Source organism: Amphibalanus amphitrite, unplaced genomic scaffold, assembly GCF_019059575.1.
Source record: "Amphibalanus amphitrite isolate SeventyFive unplaced genomic scaffold, NRLGWU_Aamphi_draft 000567F_arrow, whole genome shotgun sequence".
Lineage (NCBI taxonomy): Eukaryota > Metazoa > Arthropoda > Thecostraca > Balanomorpha > Balanidae > Amphibalanus > Amphibalanus amphitrite.
Genome location: NW_024882061.1, coordinates 381,113 through 395,848, shown reverse-complemented (window position 1 = coordinate 395,848; position 14,736 = coordinate 381,113).

Sequence of the window (14,736 nt, the reverse complement as noted above, 5' to 3'; positions counted from 1 at the left end):
CAATTTGATCGGGAGTTATTGAAGAAAAATGGTGACCCTTGTGACGTCACAAATGACGTCACGCAAGGGCAACAATGCAAATATGAAGCATAGAACCTTGCAAAGAGTGCATGAAATCATGATTTTATATGCTTGAGATAGTTTCAGATCATTCTCGGCGCCAAAATAACAATTTTCATATTTCCCCATTGACTTATAAGGGTTTAACGTATTAGTTCCTTATAGCTGATGATTTTTTAGGATTTCATCTTGTTCTCCACTCAATTCTGCGTAAGATGCCGCGTTCCGTGTCCACATAGCTTGAGCGTAACGGATGCAGCGACCGCAAACGTAAATCGAGGTCCCGAATTCCCTATCCCGCGCCCTGCTGGGGGGGGGGGGGGTGTTTGAACACCCCCCTTGTGGTTTTCGCGAATATCTCAAAAACGGCGGCGCTCCGCGCCGCCGTTTTTGGTACACCTTATCATGCATCAATTCTACACATGTTGTGAAAATTTCAGACCAAGGTCATTCAAGGTCAGGTCACCAGACCACTTGAAGTCACCTCACCTCATAAAAAGTTTCAATGTCTGTCATAGCTACACCGAGAGACCGATCGCTTTGAAACTTTCAGCGATTGCTAAGAGCAATAGTATGTACAAAATGTTTATCTCAGAATTTTGATATCGATGACCTAAGGTCAGGTCAATTTTGCGACCTCCCCATTATAAGTCAATGGGAGAAAATTGAAATGCGCCTCTTTTGGACGAAAGACATTATAAACACTCCCAAACACTGAATTACAAGTGGTTTAGACACACTGAACATGAAAATGGTGTTCGTGACCCCTGTTTATGCCCTGAGGTCATCTTAGGTCACGAATGGTATCTAACAGTTTTTCGCAAATAACTTTTGATAGAGGCATGCTAGAGCGATGAAAACGCCTTAGATGTGTTCAGCTCGACGATACGGATCGACTGATATGCAACATGACCCTTTCCGGTCAGGTCATGACCTTGACCTGAGGTCAAATTTTCAAGTTTACCTTTCAAGGTCAAGTTATAGTTCATTCGATGCGTCTTGACGAGAGGAACACGATGCCGGTAAAAGTAAGCTCGTACAATGCTTGAGTCAAAAGTTATTGCAGAAAAACTGTTTCCGAAAAAATCGGCTATTTTTGCAGTTTTTGCCCCCTGCAGGCAAAACCGTTGACGTTAGGTCAAATCTGAGAGAATTACTCAGAAAGGGCGTTAATAGGGCTATCGAATGCGCTTTTCCGCGGCGCTGTAGCTCTATTGGTTCCCGAGTTATGCGTTGGCTTCTTGGAAATTGTCGACATTCGACCTAGAAATCGGCGAAATTTTGCCTTCAATAACCTCTGGTGACCTGACCTTTGACCTGACCAAAAAATTGACCGAAGTGATTTCCTCATTATTTTTGACGCTCTTTCGAACGCCGCCTTCCGCGTATCGCTACGTGGCCCAGGAGCCGAGTTAGAAGGGGGGGTGTTCAAACACCCCCCCCCCCCCCAGCAGGGCGTGGAAATCCAGGACCCCCAGCCGGGCGCGGGCTATTCCCCAGCACAGGCGGCGGCCGCTTTCTGGTCTGCGCAACATGGCGGCACCGTTGGACACCATTTGGCGGCCGATGCGCATTCCACATTATAGAGTTCAGTGGCCAGCTGTTTTCACAGCGCGGCGGGCGGCGCAGTGCGGCGAGCGCGCGATTTTGTTTGTAAACAATCGTTGCCAAGGCCGTATTGGTATAGATGGTTGCAGCGTGATTGATTTTGATTGTTTGATTGATGTGATGCCACGAGTATCATGGATGAGGATACTTACGATAGCATAATTGGTAAACACAGTTGCCTGCAAAGTTTCAATGTCAATCAGACCGATTGTCCACGAAACAGGGTTGTATACGACTCAATCAATAGCAATCAATTCAATCACGACAAATTTGGGAAACCAATCAAATCAATCAAGTCAGAGCAGTTTTCGGGAATTGATTCAATCGACTCAAACGCGACAATGAAAGTAATCAATCAACTCAATCAAACGACTCAAACCAAGACATACATTAGGCTTTTTGCCCCACCAACTTGGAAAAGTGTCCATAGCAGTCTGGTGTACCTACCTACCTACCTACCTACCTACCTACAGAAGAAACATAAAAATATTGTCATTTAAAATTATAAATTGCCATGCCATTCAAAGCTTCTATGTAATAAGGAAGGATACCTAGTGATGGACAGGTGGATCATGATATTGAGGTTCATTGGGTAGAATTGGAGCAGAAGTTTCATTTAATGGGTGCAAAATAACCCAGTAGTTGACTCGCCCATTAACCCAAATCACCACCTTTGTAAGTGTGTGTGTTGACTAGGTACCTACCCACTGAAAATACATTTTGATTTAAATGAATTCAATTATGCTAGGCAGGTACCTATCCGCACCCCTCTTCTCCCCTCAACTCGCTGCATTTGGCCATTTAGGTACCTACTGATTCGTCCATTTACACAAAATATCAGATATTGCAGTTGAAAGTTGGCTGCTCGGATTTTGGCAGTGTTCGTGATTTGGCCATTTACCCTACACCATGTCTATTTTAACCCGCGCCCTGCTGGGGGGGGGGGGGTGTTTGAACACCCCCCCTTGTGGTTTTTCGCGAATATCTCAAAAACGGCGGCGCTCCGCGCCGCCGTTTTTGGTACACCTTATCATACATCAATTCTACACATGTTGTGAAAATTTCAGACCAAGGTCATTCAAGGTCAGGTCACCAGGTCACTTGAAGTGACCTCACCTCATAAAAAGTTTCAATGTCTGTCATAGCTACACCGAGTGACCGATCGCTTTGAAACTTTCAGCGATTGCTAAGAACAATAGCATGTACAAAATGTATATCTCAGAATTTTGATATCGATGACCTAAGGTCAGGTCAATTTTGCGACCTCCCCATTGTAAGTCAATGGGAGAAAATTGAAATGCGCCTCTTTTGGACGAAAGACATTATAAACACTCCCAAACACTGAATTACAAGTGGTTTAGACACACTGAACATGAAAATGGTGTCCGTGACCCCTGTTTATGCCCTGAGGTCATCTTAGGTCACGAATGGTATTTAACAGTTTTTCGCAAATAACTTTTGATAGAGGCATGCTAGAGCGATGAAAACGCCTTAGATGTGTTCAGCTTGACGATACGGATCGACTGATATGCAACATGACCCTTTCCGGTCAGGTCATGACCTTGACCTGAGGTCAAATTTTCAAGTTGACCTTTCAAGGTCAAATTATAGTTCATTCGATGCGTCTTGACGAGAGGAACACGATGCCGGTAAAAGTAAGCTCGTACAAGGCTTGGGTCAAAAGTTATTGCAGAAAAACTGTTTCCGAAAAAATCGGCTATTTTTGCAGTTTTTGCCCCCTGCAGGCAAAACCGTTGACGTTAGGTCAAATCTGAGAGAATTACTCAGAAAGGGCGTTAATAGGGCTATCGAATGCGCTTTTCCGCGGCGCTGTAGCTCTATTGTTTCCCGAGTTATGCGTTGGCTTCTTGGAAATTGTTGACATTCGACCTGGAAATCGGCGAAATTTTGCCTTCAATGACCTCTGGTGACCTGACCTTTGACCTGACCAAAAAATTGACCGAAGTGATTTCCTCATTATTTTTGACGCTCTTTCGAACGCCGCCTTCCGCGTATCGCTACGTGGCCCAGGAGCCGAGTTAGAAGGGGGGGTGTTCAAACACCCCCCCCCCCAGCAGGGCGTGGAAATCCAGGACCCCCAGCCGGGCGCGGGTTAATGGATAATATGCATCAATAACATATTAACCATGGGGAAATAGAAATAAATATCTTACCTGCATGTGACGGTTTCGGTTAGACAGAGACTGACGGGCAGCCTGAAAAATCTGTCCACACAATGTGCATTTGAGACGTGGGATGTTGTCAGATTGGGAAGGAAGAAATTTGAAGTATTTAGCGGTCCACGACTCTGGACGTGGCATGTCAATGTTAGGTACCTATGTGAAGAATTCAAAACATTTTATTGCAATACAATTTGAAACTGTTAGGACTGGGGGATAGTGATGAGGATTAAAAATATATTTAAAAGGAAATGGAGAGGACAAGGACTCTGGAACCACAGGATAAGTTAAGGACAAGGAACAAGGAAAAAGGTTTCCTTGTTAGGAACAAGGAAAATTAAAACGCGAAAACGGCACGGTGCGAATGCGAGACAAAGAAAACGTTTTGCCAATAAGTATGCTAAGCTTTTATAAATCCTTATTCTACGTCTTTTGATTTTTGGTAAGATGACGTCATTGATTATCATGTAGAATGGTAGATCATCATAAAATAAATCGGTTGTACAACACCAATTTCGTTTTAATTATTATTTCATTTGAAATAAAACCACTTAATAATATTCGATAAAATATTTTAAGGAAAATGAAATATATTAAATATGATATGCTTAGGCTCTCAGGAGAAAAGGATCAACAAACGTTCTGCTGCAAATTAAACAATGCAGCAAATTAGCTATTAATTAGTTACGTAAACGTAATTAGCGAGACGAAAACGGCGCTTTTGTTTCAGTTATTTTTGTTGGGTTTCAGATATTTAAAGAGTTTAGTGGGTTGTTTCTGAGGAGATGTGGAGATGTGAATTATTAATTAATCACACTTTATTAGCACATAGGGCCTTGCACTTTATCATCTGGATTAAAAAAAAAAAAACGTTTCCTGCTGAGTGCAGAAAGGTAGGTGGGTGCATCGCCAGGTTCTATCACCAGGATTGAAGCAGTTATTGCAGTTGAAAGTCAAAGTTGGCTGTTCATGTTTAGGCCCTGTTCTTTATTTGGCCATCTACCCCATATTGCAGTTGTGATGACAAGCAGTTTTCAGTGTAGTTTTGTGATCTTTGATGTCATCAATTGGTGTCATTATTTTTCGTCAACTAAAACTTATTTGAACTTTCCATTCAATCGACTCAATCATACGAGTCACTCTAATTTTCGGGAATCAAATCAGTCAACCAGTCGCTAAAGTCAAACGAGTCAGTCAACCAGTCATCTCGAAAAGTCAATCGACTCAATCCAATCAACTCAAAATACGCGTTGAAACAAATCAATCAATTCAATCGACTTGATTGGTATACAACCCTGCCACGAAACGCCTGTGGCCAGGTGGCTATGATCCTCGAATATCACCTAGGGGAGCCGAGTTCGATTCTCGGGGCGGTGAGTTTTTCTCATGAGCCCCGACGTCTAATTGAACGGTTTTACGTAAGCCTATAAGTAATATAAAGCAAACCCCTCTTATTGACGAACGCGGTTGGCGGCTCACACGCATGTTGCAGGTCAGAGTGGGTGGTATGAAACGACGCGTCTCGACCGTCTCCGTGTTGTTTGCTAGGTGTGCACGCTGTCAGTGCACGGGTTTTGTGCATTTCGCCGAAAATCATTCTGGATTCTAATGAAATCGGACGTCTAAATAGGCCGACTCGGCGGCGCTCTGAACGGCAGACGGCTTAAAAGATCAACTTGAAACTTATACGCCCGTCTAGCGGCATCGATTTTGGCGAGGCACTTTTCGGATCTCTAACTATGCTCCAAAATGCCGAAGATCCGAAAAGTGCCTCGCCAAAATCGATGCCGCTAGACGGGCATATCAGTTTCAAGTTGATCTTTTAAGCCGTCTGCCGTTCAGAGCGCCGCCGAGTCAGCCTATTTAGACGTCCGATTTCATTAGAATCCAGAATGATTTTCGGCGAAATGCACAAAACCCGTGCACTGACAGCGTGCACACCTAGCAAACAACACGGAGACGGTCGAGACGCGCGTTTCATACCACCCACTCTGACCTGCAACATGCGTGTGAGCCGCCAACCGCGTTCGTCAATAAGAGGGGTTTGCTTTATATTACTTATAGGCTTACGTAAAACCGTTCAATTAGACGTCGGAGCTCATGAGAAAAACTCGCCGCCCCGAGAATCGAACTCTGCTCCTCTAGGTGATATGCGAGGATCATTACCACTTCGCCACAGGCGCTTGATAGACGATAGGTCTGATTGACATTCAAATTTTGCAGGCAACTGTGTTTACCAATTATGCTATCGTAAGTATAACTTGGTCTTTCGGATGAACTATTTTCCCAAACAAGATCAGGGGTTTTAGCTAGTTGTAAATATTCAACACAACATTACAATTTCTCATCGAGTAGGTATACTAGGTGGGTGCGTATTATTTAGGCCAGGGTTCATAATGTCCAGGGCATGATGTGTCCAGTGTTCGAAATGGCCAGTGCCTTGAATTGGCCAGTGTTCATATTGTCCAGGGATTACATGGTCTAAATGTGGCCAACTGGCTGCAGATAGGGTAAATTCAAAGAGACCAGGGTTCATAATGTCCAGGGCACGATGTGTCCAGTGCTCGAAATGGCCAGGGTTCATAATGTCCAGGGCAAGATGTGTCCAGTGTTCGAAATGGCCAGGGTTCATAATGTCCAGGGCACGATATGTCCAGTGTTCAAAATGGCCAGTGCCTTGAATGGGCCAGAGTTCATAGTGTCCAGGGATTACATAGTCCACCCAATCCAACCAAACCTAACCTAACCTATCCTAACCTAACCTAACCTAACCTAACCTAACCTAACCTAACCTAACCTAACCTAAGGTAATGATGTTTGCCTACCGGGGATAAGGAAATAGTTTCTCGCATGAATAGATTGCAAGCAATAGTAAATCAAATATTTTTAGGTTAAGTGGTTATGCATCAGGCTTCAGGCCTTCGGCCTGAAGCCAGATACATAACCACTTAACCTAAAAATATTTGATTTACTATTGCCTGTAATCTCTCCTAAGGCATTGCCTTCGGCACTGCACTGCTTCGCATTGAGCTGGTTCCGTGTTTTTTACATAATGACGTCACTTTCAGTGACTATGTAATCCCTGGACACTATGAACTCTGGCCTATTCAAGGCACTGGCCATTTTGAACACTGGACACATCGTGCCCTGGACATTATGAACTCTGGCCATTGTAAACACTGGACACATCGTGCCCTGGACATTATGAACCCTGGCCATTTCGAACACTGGACACATCGTGCCCTGGACATTATGAACCCTGGCCTCTTTGAATATACCCTATACTAGGTAAGCTCCACCGTCCACGATCCGCGAGTCTTCCGCTCCGCCCCTGCACTTGACGTCACCTGCCAAGCGCCGCTACAGCCTTTCACTCCGCCCATTGGCATGACGTCACGGCTCGGTCTCCGAAGACGTGTATACAGTTTGTAAATTTGCAGCCGGGCGCGGGTTAACATGCTAGACAAGGCCCTGCTGGGGTGGCTACGGATTTGCTGCGCCTGCGGGCATCCACAAGTCGTCACAAACTTCACCTATCACGTACGAGTAGGTACACCTCTTTTTCAATAACAAGACAGTAAAAAAGAAAATGCTGGTAATGCAGCCCTATCACGACGGATTCTTATTTCTAAGGTAGAAATACTCTTCTGAGTGATAACGATACTCCGAATTTGCAGGATACACTGAAGTGTGAACCTTCGAGGTACATTTACTCTAAGGAATGTGAAAAGGATCATAAGTGTAGGTACGTATGGTACAGGAACCCAGAATAGATGGTGCACAATTACTTTTATTCTGGTTTTCATACATGAGAAATCGAGATACTGGTACTCCTAAAGTGCAAAATTACCAATCGATGGGTGTATATTTTCCTGTGGATAGTGACACCACATCGCTGCCGTGACGGTGCACGCCCCACCGCCGCTGTGATAGGCGAAGCCTTGAGACCCTGAATGGGTCAGTGGTGCCATTATCCTGAAACGACTTCTGAAAATGGGGCAGGAGAGAACAGAGATGTTAGATTAGCTGTAAGAAACGCAGCGAGGAATGTATGTACAGTCTGTCTTAACCCTATTAGTGGCAGGCTCCTGGCTACCCCTATTAGTGGCAGGGGGAGGCTGTTTACGACCCCCCTTGATATCTCGAGATCTAACGGGCCGATTTTCAAAATTCAAACGGCATTCGATTTCGCTCAACGTGATCTACATTTCCAAAAAATAAAAATTAAAAAATGTCAATAGGGGGGTAGAGGGGGGTAAAAACGGGCAAATTGCAGATACATTTTAGACTGTTTATCACGGCCAGGTTTCTGAACCAATCTTAACGCAACTTTTGCCGATCGATAGAGAATGAACCAGGAAGTCACATGGATCCTAAAAATATGCATTTTCAAAAATCATAGGCGGATACAGATCATTGAGATTGGGGGTACACAAAAAGTACAGTAAATAAGGTTTTTGTTGGTACTGTTTCTAAAAAGGGTGGTAATGGTCTTGTTATGTTACAATTTTCTTATGAGAGAACGACTACAATTGTATTGGTCATGCATAGGCGGTGTCAGGGCACCTATGTTGGGAGGTAAAACATAACCCCCCTTTTTGGACGCCTGGATCCGCCTATTATAGCAAAAACGTGTCAAAAGAGGATGCACAATAACTGTATATGTTATCACATGATACCTTTCATTCACTGTTCGTAAAACTGGTGCAGCATCGTGATCTTCGCCCAAATGACTCGCTTCACGAATAGGACCCCCCAATTCCCAGTGCTCTGGAGCCGCCCCTGGTAAAGTTATGAACTTGAAATTTTAAGGGAATGTGCCCAATTTAGTTTTAGGAAAAGTCAGAAAATTTCAGCATCGTAGCTTCAGCGGTTTCGGAGATATTCCCGAAAAACCTGAGGGGTGGATGAAAACAACCCCCCCTGCCACTATAGGGTTAAAAGTACCGCGCAAAGTGACGGTGGATCCATCAAGCCTGACCGAGGAAGGGCCTGCTATAATTCGAAAGTCACCGAACCAATTGACCTGGGGAATGGACGAGGATGTCTATTGCTTCGGTGACTCAAACTTAGCAGTCCTTCCTCGGTCAGGCTTGATGGACCCACCGTTACTTTGCGCGAACTATTTTTAAGACAGACTGTGCACGGAGAGTGGGGAAAGATGCCCAGGGGTTGGCAATGTCATATATTATTCGAAAATGACGATTGGAAAGCAAAACCTTGGAGTTTCAACGGAAGCCGACATCATTTTTCTCTTTAAAAATATCACACTCTTGTGCCTGAAATATAATAACTTTTTTTTGCTATTAAGCATTTTGCCGAAGAAATGAAAGGGGGCATCTTACCCCCAGAGGGTGAGAAAGACGCCGCCTGGCGTTGGGGAAGATGCCCCTGCACTATAAGTGACATAAATGGGCACGTGAATTGCCTGAACGAATCAGCAGTCCCTTCGAGCCTGCGGTAGACATTAAACGCCATCGAAAGGCCCCTCAAAAGTAAGCGTGAGGGGCTTCAGAGGCCATCGTTAGGGCCATCATAGTCCAGCGCGGCCAAACACGCCCCCGTGGTGGCGTTCGGAGACCGTTGTGGGGCTCTTATATGTCTTCATGATGCTTGAGGGCCCTCAAGCCCATCGTGAGGACCTCAGATGCCAGCGCGGCCCGTGGAGCCAGCGTGGGAGTCCTCAAAGGATGTCGTGAGGGGCCTTGGAGCCAATAATGGCCCCACAGAGGCCGTCGTGAGGGCTCTCAGAGTCAGATGCCTCCCTCTGTGTGGGCCGAGAGACCGGCATGGGGAGCACCCGACCGCATTGGATTCTCCGTATTGAAGATCGGCTTTTGTCTCTCATCACAAAGATGTAATAAATGATTCGACGGGTTGGCTTGAAAGACAGCCCACAGATTTAGTGGCCCTTTACCCATCAGGGCAGGGATCATCTTTCCCCAAGGGACCATTCAATCAGTACAATTTCTTAGCCATAAAACAACACCCTCAAACAAACCATGGTTGGGACACAGTACACGCATGTTGGTGTAGCACGACCATAGCAAGGGCATAAAAGTTATTTACCTTCTTTGATATTTACAATGTTTTGACACCAAAACATTTTTTGAAAGCAGCAAATAAAAAACATGCAATCACCTGCCAACCGTTGCCCAACTGAGCATTGCAAATTTTTGTGCAGCTATCAAGGCAGGCTTCCGCTTTACGCCAAGAACATGGGCGCGGGAACCGGGGGGGGGGAGCAGTGGGGGCAGCTTGCCCCCCAACTTTAGGGCCGTGGGGGCGGTGCCCCCACAGCTTTAAGACGGAATATCGAACTTTTTTGCAAATGTTTTCTTTTTTGTTGAAAATGCCAAGGGATGAAAAATAAGTGGTCTAAAACCGGCGAGAAAACTAAATTTGGGGGTACCCTGGGTTGATCTCTATCATGGTGTGTCCCCCCCCCCCCCCCCCCCCCAGTCTGAAAGTAGTTCCCGCGCCCCTGGCCAAGAACATTAATTTCCAGGCTCGATTATTTGTTTTGCCGCTAGAAGGGGTCTTTCCCACCCTGGGCATCTTACCCCACTGTCCCCTACATATGCAGCTAGAAAAACTTTGCATTAACCCTCGCATGTGTGCGGCGTTTGCCAGCTTTTACTCGTAATGTGTTGGGGGGGGGGGGTCGGTCGGTTGGACCCCCTTGCCGTTTGGCCCCTGATCAAGCTAGAGCTTCGCAGAAAAAACGAGCGTGTTGCCCGTGACGAGAGGAAGCCGATGACACCCGATTTTAAGGTCCTAGGTCATTGGTTGACATTCCAGGTCAGGTCAATGAACCAAAGTCGGGAAACTCGGGAGTCGGGACCTGTTAGAAAGTCGTTAAGTGTGGCTGCTAAGGGGTTTTTCGGGGTGCTGATCACGAATATCGTGTTAGTTTTAATCATAGATGATGTCTTCAAGCATTTAGATCAGGTCGGGTCAGGCCAGGTCAGGTCAACCAGTAGGCGTCGTGGCGGGTATTCGTAGTACGTGTCAACCGCCTCTGACAGCTTCGTTACATGTTACGAAGGCACCAACACTACTCCATAAATGTTCCAATGGTTGCTTAATTCGAATTCAGCTCCAAAAGCTAGCCTATAAACATGTACAGCTCGAAAAAGTGAACCGAGGTCACCAAAGGTCAGTGACCTGACCTGACCTTCAGGTGACCTTGACATCCACCCAAATGCATGGGAGCAGCAGCAAATCTCATGTTTTAGCGTTTGAAACCACGAGAAGCTTGCAAACGTGCGGCTAATGCGAGCCAACATCGCCGAATCGCGATTCCGGCCAAACATGACGTCGAGAAGTAGGTCACAGGTCAAAGGTCACTTGGGTCAGGGTCATGAAATTTTCAGAGTAGGTGTAAAATTAATCAACTCGAGGGTACTGAAAGTTTCGTTGCGATCGGCCGCTTTTTACGCGAGTTATTCGCGAAAAACCATGGGGGGTCCATCCCACCCCTCCCCCTACACATGCGAGGGTTAATGGTCATTTTAGAAGAAAATAGACGCTTCACTTACCATGCTCCCGATTCCTCGGGCTGCGCTTTCGTCACAGTCCCTGGCGAGTTCAGTGAGCGCCCGGTTCGCCTGCTCGCAGCTCTGTCTCTCCGGGTGGTCGAGTGGCATCCTCTTCAGCACAGCTGCCAGCATCATCGGTAGCCTCTGCACGCGCTGCACGGGCAGGTGGAGGAGCGCCGGCAGACCCAGGCCACGCACCTCCGGGGATGTCTCCACTTCCAGGCGGGCGAGCGTCGCGGCGAGCGGTGAGCTCCGCTTAGTCAGCCGCTGAAGACGACGGTCCTGGTGCACCTTGCGCGCGCAGTAGACCTTGTACGGGTAGAAATGATACTTTGAGTGTTCCTGGACAATATCACAGAGGCCCGAGAGATCGTCCATTGGTATGTTGTTCAGGCTGGTCAAAAACGACGCAGAACACCGGCGCACTTCGTCAAGGTTTTGGAAAAGCTCGCGAAATTCTATCTCACTGACCGAGTTCTGCCCGTTCTCCTTCGGGGAAGTCGGCTTCGGGCTCAGCGCCCGAAGCGGTTCCTGAAAATGACGCTCTATTAGCTGAAGAGAGTTGTGATACGACTCCTCCGTACTGATGATCTCGAACAGAGTCTCTCGCAGCTTTCTCTGGTCGCTGCTGAGGCTGTCGAGGACGCCGCTGTTGACAACGGAGGGCAGTCGGCACCAGAGCGGCGGCTCGCCCGGGGAGGAGGGCGACGTGGCCGCAGTCAGGGACGCTGAAGAGGAGAGCGGATGCAGCACTGGCCCTTCAGACTTCAGAGGCGCGGTGGCAGCACCCGGAGAACGGGGCACTGGCCGCTGAGGGAGGTGCGCTGGGGTGCTGGACGCGGTGCTGGCCGGTTCCTCAGCGTGCGACGCTCCGTTCGCGGAGAAAGGTGAGAAACGAACTCGGACGGACCTGGAGGCACCATCCGCTGCCTGAAAAAGAACGAAGTTTTTCAGCGAGCCAGATCATATTGCAAGTTGCGCGAAACGGAACGGTATCATCGGCCATTTTTGTTCAGAAAATTGTTATGCAACCTTTTCAACTTGCTGGTTTTGGCCAGACATCATGGAAAGAGGACACATGACACAACACCTAGTTTCTAAGAAACTTTTTTAGCATAAAGTAGTAAATATACTAATTTCAGAATTAACGACTTCAGAGTATGAATGAACCGAATCAATGTAGATGTTTCTGTGACAAATTCTTCAAATTCAGATCGTTCTTTCAAAGTGACGTGCATCTTGACCCGACAGTTGCTAGGATATTAATAGCTTGTGTTGGCATAGCTATCAAACTGCACATGACTGGATATGTTCCAAAACGCTGTTGACTGGGGGGGAGGGAGAGGGCCGTCTACAGAGCCCCCTCCTATCTTCGAAACCACTGGGCCGATTGCAAAATTCAAACGGCTCTGACAGCCCTGGACAAATTGTCAAGCGAAACCTTATTTCATTGACCTCGAGGTCACCGATGACGTCACAGGTCAGGAGTCATAATAAAAATTACCAGCATTTTGGCTTGTTACTAGGTCGTTACGTTATCATCAATGCACGTAAAAAAGGCACACCAGTTCAAGCAGTGGCATAGTCTGCAATCACTTGTCTGCTGAGAGCTGTTTTCAGATACACCTTTATCTCCTTGTACGACCTTGGCTCTTCAATGCTACCATCCATTGCAAGGATGTTGTGCAAAACGTGTGATATGGTATCATATCAGTACTTGCGAGCCAGCGCTGCTTTGCGTTGCACCATAACTGTTGCACTCAGGTGCCCAGAGACCCAGTCACTTAATCTGGGGGAGGGATCGCAGGCAACTTTGCCATGGTTGGAAGAAGCCACACAGATTATTATTATTATTTTTATTATTATTATTATTATTATTGTTATTATTATTATTATTATTATTATTATTATTATTATTATTATTATTATTATTATTATTATTATTATTATTATTATTACCTATTATTTTTATTATTATTATTATTATTATTATTATTATTATTATTATTATTATTATTATTATTATGGTCTCGTTTAATTGCGTCAAAAAGTCTGACCTTTGTTGGCTTCAGGAGCAGTAAAAACCTTATTACAAGGCATATCGTTATATTCTTCATGTAAAATCAAACGTTTCGTCTCTGAACAAAGACATCATCAGTGAAGTTACATATAACAGTACAGTCTGTCTTGAAAGTACCGCAGCATGGGCTGCGGCCGCCCGGCGAACTAAAGGTCGGGAGCTCGGTGGTTTGAGAGCCCCAGAGCACGTGACGGCAGTGAGCCAGGAGAGAGTGACCGGGCAGGTCGCGTGGGGTGCCGCTCTCCCTTACTCTTTCCACCCCGCTGCGGCGCCTGTCGCCCGGGGGCACGGGCCGTCCGCGAGCACGAGTGGAGAACTTGACCGGCCCGGCCGATCCCTCGGTGACCGGATCACCCTTGGAACCGTTTTATTCTAGACGAAGTCACGAAAAGACATACGTAGCCAATCTAAAGGATGAGCGCGACTGCTTGCATTGTTATCAGAACATGACACATATTGAACAATAATTTACGGTCATGGAACGGAACAGAATAAATGTAATAAAACTAAATAATAATGTGAATAACAACATAGAACAATGTCAACGCAGTATTTTGTCGAAAATCTCGATGGGTTTAGATCTGATCGATTGATCCATAACTTAGGATAAAGTAATTTGTTGCGTATTTATTTATGCGAGATAAAAAAGAACTCCCATTCTCACCACCCTTGTTGAGATTGAAGCACAATAGTATTTAAGCGAAAGCTAATGGAAGTAAGATGGAATGGTAACCTTTTGCTCATAAACTAAAGGAAGCCAAAGCAAATCCTACACTTGGATGTTTTTTGTCTTTATTTATGTGCCAAAGATTCCACCTTATTACAAGTATAATCATTATCATGCCAAAAGAAAAATCGTTTCGAACCATTCATACTATAGAAGGTCAATGGCTGCTACCTAAAAACATCACAAAATAACTAACACATTATACTCCTTTGTTTCCTATCCATATAAGTTATAGGCAAATATTTTCATTTTACGATCGACTGGCCAAGCAAATGTTCGTAGCGCCTACTTCCAGGTAGAGGATACGATGACTTTGATAATCGTATACCAAACACGAAGTATGCAGATTTATGCGGAAGGTCACTGAGATTATGGGTATTAACATGTAGCGACATATTAATCTTTCAGTTCCTGAGTGCTCACTGTTCATTGTTCAGTTCAAGATGATAGTTGAGATCATACGAGGCTGTTTGGTGTGAATTTTATTCGTTTAACGATCTATCAAAACTCCTCTCTCTCTCCTCTCTTTCTCTCTCTCCC